This window comes from Sebastes fasciatus, chromosome 3 (assembly GCF_043250625.1).
Source record: "Sebastes fasciatus isolate fSebFas1 chromosome 3, fSebFas1.pri, whole genome shotgun sequence".
NCBI classification, from domain to species: Eukaryota; Metazoa; Chordata; class Actinopteri; order Perciformes; family Sebastidae; genus Sebastes; species Sebastes fasciatus.
The window spans coordinates 42,777,257-42,789,325 of NC_133797.1; the positions used below are offsets into that span (position 1 = coordinate 42,777,257).

At 45.5% G+C, this 12,069-nt stretch overlaps 1 long non-coding RNA gene across 1 annotated transcript; it reads left to right on the forward strand.

The window, feature by feature from the left end:
- The first annotated feature begins 9,147 nt into the window (after nt 1-9,147).
- LOC141765247 (uncharacterized) lies at nt 9,148-10,429 on the forward strand. The gene is made up of 4 exons (XR_012593417.1): nt 9,148-9,269; nt 9,450-9,501; nt 9,906-10,084; nt 10,282-10,429. It is a non-coding gene; the product is annotated as an uncharacterized LOC141765247 (long non-coding RNA).
- The last annotated feature ends 1,640 nt before the right edge of the window (nt 10,430-12,069 follow it).

Genomic DNA, 12,069 nt, shown 5'->3' on the forward strand with positions numbered 1-12,069 from the left:
ACACATATACATGCATGCACACACACTTGTACATACACCATCATTAACACGCACACACACATATACATGCATGCACACGCACACACACACACATACATGCATGCACACATCTGCACATGTGTAATGATTTGATCATATTGTCATTGTGTGATGCTTAAACAACAACATGCCCAGCAGCATTATTTAGATCAAATAAAGAAAGACAAAGGCAGAAAGCAGAGAAACAGAATAAACTACAAATATTACTAAACAAATAAACCATCCAGATGTTTTTTACAAGCTTGAGAAACAAAAGTAGGCAGCTTATAAACATTAAAATGAACCGCTTGTCTTCTGTAGGGGGTCAATATAGGAGACAATAACACAGTTAAACTGCATGTGATGATCATAAAGTGGGCATCACATGCAGTGTAAAGGGGAGACTCGTGGGTACCCAGAGAACCCATTTACATTCACACATCTGGAGGTCAGAGGTCAAGGGGCCCCTTTGGAAATGGACATGACAGTTTTTCATCGCCAACATTTAGTCCGACGTTGGAGCGTTATTTAACCTCCTTCCCGACTGAACCTATAGAGCCTCTGAAAGACAGTCTAACGTGTGATATTCCTCCTGGGGGAGTTGGTTCATGGCATCAGCATAAAGGATGGGATTAATACACTACATTAAATGTGTTGTATTGGATAAGTACAATAACAACAATGTAATCCAGACAGAGATTGATATTAAACCGTGATGAAGCAGGTGTTGACAGATGTGTTGGCAGATGTTCAGACGTTCAGTTTGCTCTCAGGGTGTGTGACTGTGAGTTCTCTTCTCCGTGTGCTGCAGCCTGGTTCCGGCTGGATGAACTGCAATGACCTCAGCGGCAGCAGGTCAGGTGAAGTCAGCACGGAGAGATCAGCGTGTACTTTTCAAGGGCGAGAAAGACTTGAAGTGAGTACAGTGTAGTATACTGCAGAGACGAGGAATGTTCGACACGTATAACTAATGCTGAGTGAACTACTAGGAATCAAGTCGGATGAGATGAAGTCAGGCACGTGGAACACGTCTAAAAACGATGTGAAACATGCATCATGATTGACTTAAAAAAACACTGATGGGCATTTTTTAAAACTCATTTTCTGACATCCAAAGACTAAAGGAGTCATTATTTAATCATAACAATACAAACACTTATCCAGCAACAGGTTCTTTATCTTAACGCATCCCCTGCATCTGATGAAGAGCAACCAAACCCAGACTGAAAAAAGTGCAACGACTGTGTCATTCATTTAAAGTGCATTTTTATATTGGTCTGATTGAAAATCATGCTTTCCGGTTGAAACCAGTTTTTTTCACTTTGCTTTAAAGCAAATAATACTCCCCCTGGAGTAAAGTAAAGCAATCATTTAACTCAAATAGTATTTTCACTTCAAACCAGAGATTTTCATGTCACGTGACCACATGACGTCACATCAGCTCGCTCCTTCGTGAAGTTTGCTGTCGTCATTACCTCGCTTCAACAGAGAGGACGACTGCTGTTCAAGAAGACTCTTTTAAACAAGGTAAGAATTCTAAATTGTGTTGTTTTTAGGGGCACATGTGTTTTCCGTGTACATTTATGGTTAGTGGCAGGATGCACAACTATTTTACACTGTCTTGTATGTAGAGAGAAACCTTTCTTTACCAACGCTTCACACGTGCAAAGTCAATACTGGAGCTAATGCTAATGCTAATGCTAATGCTGTTAGCTAAAGTCATTTTCTTCACATGAGAAAAGTGCTCGGGAGAGGCATGGCTGTTATCCCGGGAGACCGGGAGACCGGAGACCGGGAGACCGGGAGAAGGGTAGAGGGCCGGCGGGTCTGGACATGTTTCTACCAGGGCGGGGCTGGGCTCCTCCGCCACGCTCACACACAGAGACACACAGAGACACACAGACACACAGAGACACACAGAGACACACACAGACACACAGAGACACACAGAGACACACAGAGACACACACAGACACACAGAGACACACAGAGACACACAGAGACACACAGAGACACACACAGACACACAGAGACACACAGAGACACACAGAGACACACACAGACACACACTGACACACAGACACACAGACACACAGAGACACACAGAGACACACAGAGACACACAGAGACACACACAGACACACAGAGACACACAGAGACACACAGAGACACACAGAGACACACACAGACACACAGAGACACGCACAGACACGCAGAGACACACAGAGACACAGAGACACACAGAGACACACAGAGACACACAGAGACACACAGAGACACACAGAGACACACACAGACACACAGAGACACACAGAGACACACAGAGACACACAGAGACACACACAGACACACACTGACACACAGACACACAGACACACAGAGACACACAGAGACACACAGAGACACACAGAGACACACACAGACACACAGAGACACACAGAGACACACAGAGACACACAGAGACACACAGAGACACACAGACACACAGAGACACACAGAGACACACAGAGACACGCAGACACGCAGAGACACACAGAGACACAGAGACACACAGAGACACACAGAGACACAGAGACACGCAGAGACACACAGAGACACAGAGACACGCAGAGACACGCAGAGACACACAGAGACACGCAGAGACACACAGAGACACACAGAGACACACACAGACACGCAGAGACACACAGAGACACAGAGACACACAGAGACACACAGAGACACACACAGACACACAGAGACACACAGAGACACAGAGACACGCAGAGACACGCAGACACGCAGAGACACACAGAGACACACAGAGACACACAGAGACACACAGAGACACGCAGACACGCAGAGACACACAGAGACACACAGAGACACACAGAGACACACAGAGACACACAGAGACACACAGACACACAGAGACACACAGAGACACACAGAGACACACACAGACACACACAGACACACAGACACACAGAGACACACAGAGACACACAGAGACACACAGAGACACACAGAGACACACACAGACACACACAGACACACAGACACACAGAGACACACAGAGACACACAGAGACACACAGAGACACACACAGACACACAGAGACACACAGAGACACACAGAGACACACAGAGACACACAGACACACAGACACACAGAGACACACAGAGACACACAGAGACACACAGAGACACACAGAGACACACACAGACACACAGAGACACACAGAGACACACAGAGACACACAGAGACACACAGACACACAGAGACACACACAGACACACACAGACACACAGACACACAGAGACACACAGAGACACACAGAGACACACAGAGACACACAGAGACACACACAGACACACAGAGACACACAGAGACACACAGAGACACACAGAGACACACAGACACACAGAGACACACACAGACACACAGAGACACACAGAGACACAGAGACACGCAGAGACACACAGAGACACACAGAGACACAGAGACACGCAGAGACACACAGAGACACACAGAGACACACAGAGACACACACAGACACACAGAGACACACAGAGACACACAGAGACACACAGAGACACACAGACACACAGAGACACACACAGACACACAGAGACACACAGAGACACAGAGACACGCAGAGACACGCAGACACGCAGAGACACACAGAGACACAGAGACACGCAGAGACACGCAGAGACACACAGAGACACACAGAGACACGCAGAGACACACAGAGACACACAGAGACACAGAGACACGCAGAGACACACAGAGACACAGAGACACACAGAGACACACAGAGACACACACAGAGACACACAGAGACACAGAGACACGCAGAGACACGCAGACACGCAGAGACACACAGAGACACACAGAGACACACAGACACGCAGAGACACACAGAGACACAGAGACACGCAGAGACACACAGAGACACAGAGACACGCAGAGACACGCAGAGACACACAGAGACACACAGAGACACACAGAGACACACAGAGACACACAGAGACACAGAGACACGCAGAGACACACAGAGACACACACAGACACGCAGAGACACACAGAGACACACAGAGACACGCAGACACGCAGAGACACACAGAGACACAGAGACACGCAGAGACACACAGAGACACAGAGACACGCAGAGACACGCAGAGACACACAGAGACACACAGAGACACACAGAGACACGCAGAGACCTGCAGCAGCAGAGCCAGGTGAGGAGGACTAGGTGAAACTCCGCGGACACTTTAACGTTACTGAATTGACGACCATAATGAACGTTACTGTAAGTGTCATAAACCTTTGGAGTAAAAACGAAATCAATTTATTAAAACTTGTGTTTAACAAACAAAACGTAATTTGACAGAGGTGACGCACGTTCACCGGCCGTCTCATCCACAGCCGGTCTGTTTACAGCCTCAGCTCTCTGTCTGGTTACAGCCTCAGCTCTCTGTCTGGTTACTGCCTCAGCTCTCTGTCTGGTTACAGCCTCAGCTCTCTGTCTGGTTACTGCATGGAACCTCGTTTATTTTAAAAGTTAGGTATGCCATGCCCAGACCCCCACCTCCCTCCATCAGGGTACCCTCCAGACCCCCACCTCCCTCCATCAGGGTACCCTCCAGACCCCCACCTCCCTCTATCAGGGTACCCTCCAGACCCCCACCTCCCTCCATCAGGGTACCCTCCAGACCCCCACCTCCCTCCATCAGGGTACCCTCCAGACCCCCACCTCCCTCTATCAGGGTACCCTCCAGACCCCCACCTCCCTCTATCAGGGTACCCTCCAGACCCCCACCTCCCTCCATCAGGGTACCCTCCAGACCCCCACCTCCCTCTATCAGGGTACCCTCCAGACCCCCACCTCCCTCCATCAGGGTACCCTCCAGACCCCCACCTCCCTCCATCAGGGTACCCTCCAGACCCCCACCTCCCTCTATCAGGGTACCCTCCAGACCCCCATCTCCCTCTATCAGGGTACCCTCCAGACCCCCACCTCCCTCTATCAGGGTACCCTCCAGACCCCCACCTCCCTCTATCAGGGTACCCTCCAGACCCCCACCTCCCTCCATCAGGGTACCCTCCAGACCCCCACCTCCCTCTATCAGGGTACCCTCCAGACCCCCACCTCCCTCCATCAGGGTACCCTCCAGACCCCCATCTCCCTCTATCAGGGTACCCTCCAGACCCCCACCTCCCTCTATCAGGGTACCCTCCAGACCCCCACCTCCCTCCATCAGGGTACCCTCCAGACCCCCATCTCCCTCTATCAGGGTACCCTCCAGACCCCCACCTCCCTCTATCAGGGTACCCTCCAGACCCCCACCTCCCTCCATCAGGGTACTGAAGGAAATCCCCTCAGGGAATCGTCACCTTCATGCGTGTTGGTTTATCTTCTAGGCAGCTGCAAGCTCAGAGTTAAAATCATAAAAGATTGCAAATTATGTTAAAATCATTATCAATTTATTCCGTATATATATTCATCAAAGTTGCACAGAGTTATTACAGAATTCTGGATTCATCAATGTGTCCCTGATACCATGTAATACCGTGATCAGTTCGCAGTGAATGAACCCCGAGCTGTTCTTCACATTTGCCTTTATACACAGCCATAAACATTCTCTGAAAGGAGGGGCAGAGTTTTGATCAGTCTTAGTACTTTTCCACAATGTCAATGTGACCTTCTTCTTATCTGACTCCATCCTTAAACAACGCTGTCTACTGTTCATATCATTCTGTCCTCTCCCCCCTATCTGTTTCTTCCCTAAGGCTGTATCCTTGAGACTGTTCTATCTACACAAAAGTATGTGTATGACGTCCCACCCTTGTGACTCTGAACGATAAGTCCCTCAGGCGCCACAGTATTCATTCTTATAATTCTTAGTCTAAACATCTTCAACCCAATGAACTCGTAACATAATAGTTTAAGCATTGCCATATTATTCTTCATGATATATTTCCAACAGACCCTCTTTTGAACTTGTCTAAGTTCACTTCACAGAAATATATGACATGAGGATATAAGTCAGAAATCAAAAAACAGTTATATATCATGTTTATTCATAAACTCACCCTTGACCACTACCAATGACCTATGAGTCCCGTCTTTCAGCCAATTCCGCCTTACAGATTACCCCAACCCCATAAGGTATAGAGGGCTCTGTTGACAGAGGTCATAGGTCACAAGTAACTACTAACAGCTGGCCAAAAACCCCACCTTGCTTTTCAGGAGATGGAGCAAAAAGACCAGATGCGCTATCTACTCTCTCTGGAAGTGACAAAGGAAAAAACCTCAAGTTACACATAGAGGACAAAATCCATGTTGCCATCTTTTACAAACTAATCATCTTCAGGGTGAGCTATGGCTATTTACCTTCTTATGTTCCAACAACTAGCCTATCGTACTTGATCATAATATCTATCTACCCCTGGTGCTGTTCCTTGGTCCGGTTCATCTGGGTTGTCCACCCCTCCGCTGATGAATCTGGTGTCCCTGCAGAGATGCTTGCATCTACCCCTGGTGCTGTTCCTTTGTCCGGTTCATCTGGGTTGTCCACCCCTCCGCTGATGAAGTCTGCCGTTGGTTTTGGATGTTTTGTTGAGCTGCACTGGGTCAAGTGCCACCAAACTCCGCCTTTCCCTTCAAGTTGTACTGCCGTTGTTGTCCTCGCTGTCACTCTATGAGGCCCCGTCCACCGTGGCTCCGACCACTTCCTCTTTAACACCTTCAACCAAAGGTGTTCCGGGGGGCCTTCAGGTGCTGGAACGTCCTCTGTGACAGGGGTGACAGGTTTGTCACCTGTATAGGAGAGAGCTGACACAAGAGCATTAACCTTCAAATAGTATGGTCTGTAACCGAGGTCAGGAAGGGGAACAGTAAAAGGCAGTCTTTGTTCAGTGCCGGAAAATCCCAAAACGGAAACATAGTGAGAGGAAAGGGAACACATAGGTTCAGCTAAGGTGGAGTAACGTGCTCCCGTATCCACCATGAACCATCTTCGCTTTCCGTTCACTGTCAACTGGAGACAGGGCTCTGCCAGCCCCTGCCCCTCCATCTCCGTCGGGCACCCCTATGGGAACATCCCTGGTGTATATGGACCAGGTGGAGGTCCCTCTCATCTGCTGTTGTTGTTTCTGAGGACAGTCACGTGCCCAGTGATCCGGGCTTCCGCAGATGTAACAACTGCCTCCTCTTGGTTGGGCATACCCCCTCCCCCTGCCTCTTTCTCTCCCTCTGCTTCTATTCCGGCCTTCATGATAAGGGGGCTGCTGATATGGGGCAGCTTGGTAAGGAACATGATACTGGGGTTGATATATAGCCTGTGGCGGGCCCTGCAGTGGACAAGGATTCTGTGGCGGGGCTGGTGCTGGTGTTAAAATTTGAGCCATCTGGGTATCTTTCTCTTAACTCCTTCCGGAGCATGTTTTAACAGAGCTATTCTGAACAGAGGCTGCTGTGATTCTTTATCTGGGTTCACCCCCGTAGCCCCCACCCACTCTGTCTTTGCTCTTTCTATGAACGTGCGTCCGCTCTCCCCGTTCTTAATCTTAAACACCAAGTTGTGGAGCTTACCCGCTGGTATGGGATACTTTTGTCTAATAGCATTACCGAAGGAGGTAGCGTAGGGGTTAAAGTTCCAAAGTACCACCTAACACTTGAAACAATGGTGCCATAACTTTGTTTGTATAATCACTGTCAGTGCCTTTGGCTGTAATTATCCTTCCCAGGAATGATACCTGCGCTCTGCAACACTGGAGTTTTTCTTTAGAGACCTTATAGCCACAACTATATAGTCTTAACAAAAGAGCATGCGTCAGAGACAGACACACCTCGGCCGAGGGTGCTGCTATGAGCAAGTCATCAACATACTGTACAATAAAACATCCGTCCGGGGTTTTATTTGGTTCTTCTTTAGTCTCTTTTTTTACTGGCCATTGATGTCCTAATTCAGTTACGGATGCAAGATAAATGCCGTTTATTTTAGCTAAAGTTTTTGCTTGGTTCTCAACGTCTTTTTGGGCTTTCTTTTTTGTAAAAATACCGCTTTGTTCCACCGTTTTTCTACTTTGGGCCAAGAGTTCCTGCTGTTTTAGTATGGCTTCTCGTATTGCTGGGGTAAAAGCTGATTTAGAGGAGTTTTCCGGGAACTCTTTATTCTCTATCATTCCTTTAAACCATGCATCCATCCCCTCTGTCTCTTTTCCCCTTATCTCTGGGTCAAAGGTACATATCGCATTCGTTCTTACTTTCGCCCACTGTTGGCCGAAGGTTAACCTACTTTTGTTACAACCGCCTTTCTCCTCCCAATCTTTGTCAAATTCTCCATCCATTCTGTCCAGTACTATTTCACACAGGTTTATTCAGTTTATGACAGTAACTAGATTCAGAGTAAATGGGTCGCTATGCCCCTCGCTGTGATTCTACCAACATAAGCTTCTACTGGACACTTTGATGTTCCAGCGATGTTGGCCCAGTATCAACAGTAAGTTTTAATTTTCCTCTGAATACTAGTTATTAATGTACACTCATACAGGCGCTCCAAGCGCTATTTTTACTAAACTCTACCTCCAGACCCCCACCTCCCTCCATCAGGGTACCCTCCAGACCCCCACCTCCCTCCATCAGGGTACCCTCCAGACCCCCACCTCCCTCTATCAGGGTACCCTCCAGACCCCCACCTCCCTCTATCAGGGTACCCTCCAGACCCCCACCTCCCTCTATCAGGGTACCCTCCAGACCCCCACCTCCCTCCATCAGGGTACCCTCCAGACCCCCACCTCCCTCCATCAGGGTACCCTCCAGACCCCCACCTCCCTCTATCAGGGTACCCTCCAGACCCCCACCTCCCTCCATCAGGGTACCCTCCAGACCCCCACCTCCCTCTATCAGGGTACCCTCCAGACCCCCACCTCCCTCCATCAGGGTACCCTCCAGACCCCCACCTCCCTCCATCAGGGTACCCTCCAGACCCCCACCTCCCTCCATCAGGGTACCCTCCAAGCAGTGAATCTGCTCAGATTAGCAACACAGGGAGGGATTGATAGTACGACAGGTGATTGACAATTTTCTGTGCCCTACACATTGTTTAATCCAGAGTTACCGTTTTGCTAAGAGGAATATGTGACTTTGCTCTTTTTGCTCTTGACATGTTGTAATATAAATATTGTGAACTCATATGAATATTACTTTTACTCTTTTTAAGCATAATCAAAAATGATGAGAATGGATTGAGTACTAGACGGTGAGTATCGATTAAAGAGGAAGAATTCATATCACATTCTCTCATTTGTCAATGTTAATGCAGTATACTGTAATAAGGCCTAATTATTAAATTAGAGTCTGTAGTGACAATTATGGACAATGTTAACTATCCCAACAAAAAACTAAATGTGAAATCTCACCTTTTGCTTTGTGTTTACAGGTTTGCTGTTGTTTCATGAAAAGGTCACAGTTTAGCCACATTGCTGAATTTGGTAAGTCCCAAAATGAACAACAGTGAACATCATTTTCATGTATGTTTAAATAGGAATGACAAACCCAAAATAGAAATACAGCACTTTAGAGAATAAGTTACCACAGATGTATAGGCCAACTTACTAATGTAGTATATAAATGCAATTTCAATAATTTCAGTTGAATTAGTAATGCAGTGGAAATTACATGACAGTATGAACATTTATTGGCAGGTTCACTTCATATCAGTATTTTTACATGTTTAATTTATTATTATATTTTAAGAATTATAAACACAAATCAAAAACAACTTCTTTTCACCAGAATTGTGAATCAATGAATTTGTGAATATGAATCAGATGTAAGTTAATGGCCGATTTTGCACTCCAACTAACACTACTGTTTTTATTCTTGCTTTTACTAGATCCTTTTGGATGGGCTGCCATGGCCGTGAAAAGGCCAGCCAAGTTGCGAGTTATTCGTGCAGTGATAAAGGACAAAATGGACAAGACTTTTTCACTACGAAGACAGGACGTTGTGGGAAAGGAATCAGGAGTGGAAGAGATGAAAGAGAGATGGCCTGCATTGTTCACAATGGATGAGGTAAGTAACTTCAGTGGTGGCCTGTAAAGTAAATAATATTATCCCCTATCATAAGAAACCTGCTAAGAAATGGAGCCGAACCAATTTAAAATGCATGTTTTGGCCCTTGATATCAAAAATAAGATCTCATGCCCCACACAGCTGTAATGTAACATGTAATGCAAGAACATTTGCATGTGCTATTTTGTTTTTTAAAGGTCAATGCTGAATTCATGAGGATCACAACTGTTCCACTTCAACCGCGATTCCTGGCTTCCTTGGACAAGCACCACAGCAAGCTGATTGACATCATCAGAAACAAGGGAGGAGTTGTCAGGGAGAAAACCCGGGACATACTGAAAGTTCTTGATCAAGTATGTACTGGTACATACAATACATAAACATTTGCCTTATATCACATAAATAGTAACATTGTAAATAGAAGCAATAGTGCTCATCTTGTCAACACATTTGATTGTGGAGTTAGATTACACGTTGGAAGATGTACTACGTTTATCTTCTCAGTTTGACAGGCCTTTTAACTGGTTTGCTCAAAGCATTTGTAAATCACAATTACTGTAACTCCCATTTGTGCATTGTGTAGTGTTTGAATCTTCAGGTTGCATCTTCAAGTTGAAAAATCGGACAGTATAGTTTTGCATTATGTGCGTGTGTTTGTGCTCTCACCTAGAGCCTCGAGGTGAATCCAAAAAGAGAGTGTCTGCTGAAGTGCCTTATTTTGTACCTTGGGGAAGACGTGGACAAACTTATCAAGGAGTATCTGGTAAGTAGTTTTGCATGAATCACTTAAGCTATACACAAGATAAAACATTGAATATTCAAACTTTAAAGCTCATATACATGGTGTCAGTTCCTATAAAAATACTCAAGCGTATCGTACATTCATGTACTGTACATTTGACTGCGTATAATTATTGTGGAGTTCTCTGCCCCCCCAGTGGTCATTAATCATCACAATTTTTTAAAAATTGAATATGTCTAACACAACGACTTAAGTCTCTGTGCTGGTTTATATTTTATATTTTGTAAAACACTATATAGTGTGGCTATATTTGGCTGGAACCTATTCAGATATTTTAATTGCAGTGTGAAATATTTGTCACTTCAGAGCAGCAGCAGTGCAGATGGAGCAGCAAAAGCCTGGACATAAAATGGATATTATATCCAAATATTGGATTGTGGAAAGTGTCTGAAGATTCTGAAATTAATGAAAATATGAAGACACAAGGCAGTTATATCTTTTAACATTATAGTGAATCTTATAGTAGTATGTATGCTACTGTATTGTACTATTTAAGATGTTATAACTTTTTGGATATAGCTTTTATTAATACGTGTACCAATGCTTTACTTGCGATAAAGTCAAATGTTTGCTATGAGGAAAATATTTGGAGGAGCTGCCATTAATCTGCTGGACTTTGCAAGTCATTAACATTTTCGCATCACTAGAACCCCAATTTAAGTTTTTTATTGAGATTTGATTGAGAGAATTGTTTGTATAGATATTTTCTTGTATTGGTACATCAGTCAGTGGTTTCATCAGAATCGTTTTCTCATAAATGTCTTGTTTTTTATCAGGTTGTGCAGAAGGATGAAGCTGAAACCGAGCTTGAGAGGTGTACAATGGCAGTGTTTGTCATCAGGGAGGAGGAGGATCCTCTCCAGCCACCACATGACATTGGGATTGTTCTTGAAGGTGTGGAAGTCCTTAATGGGTTGCCATCGGTCGCACATGCATGTGCCATGTTATTTGGCTTCATCTATGCTCTAAACTTGAGCTATCCAGGTGAGCTCAAATACACTTTTGATGCACTACAGAAAATATTCATGGAGATAGAGATAAATCAGTATTAAACAGTTGAAGATATAATACATTATGGGGCTATAGCTCCTGATAGGGGTAAACAAATTATAAATATATGTTGTTTAAATATGTATAAATATACAACACTCCCCCCCCTCTTCTGTGTATTATTATTCATTTC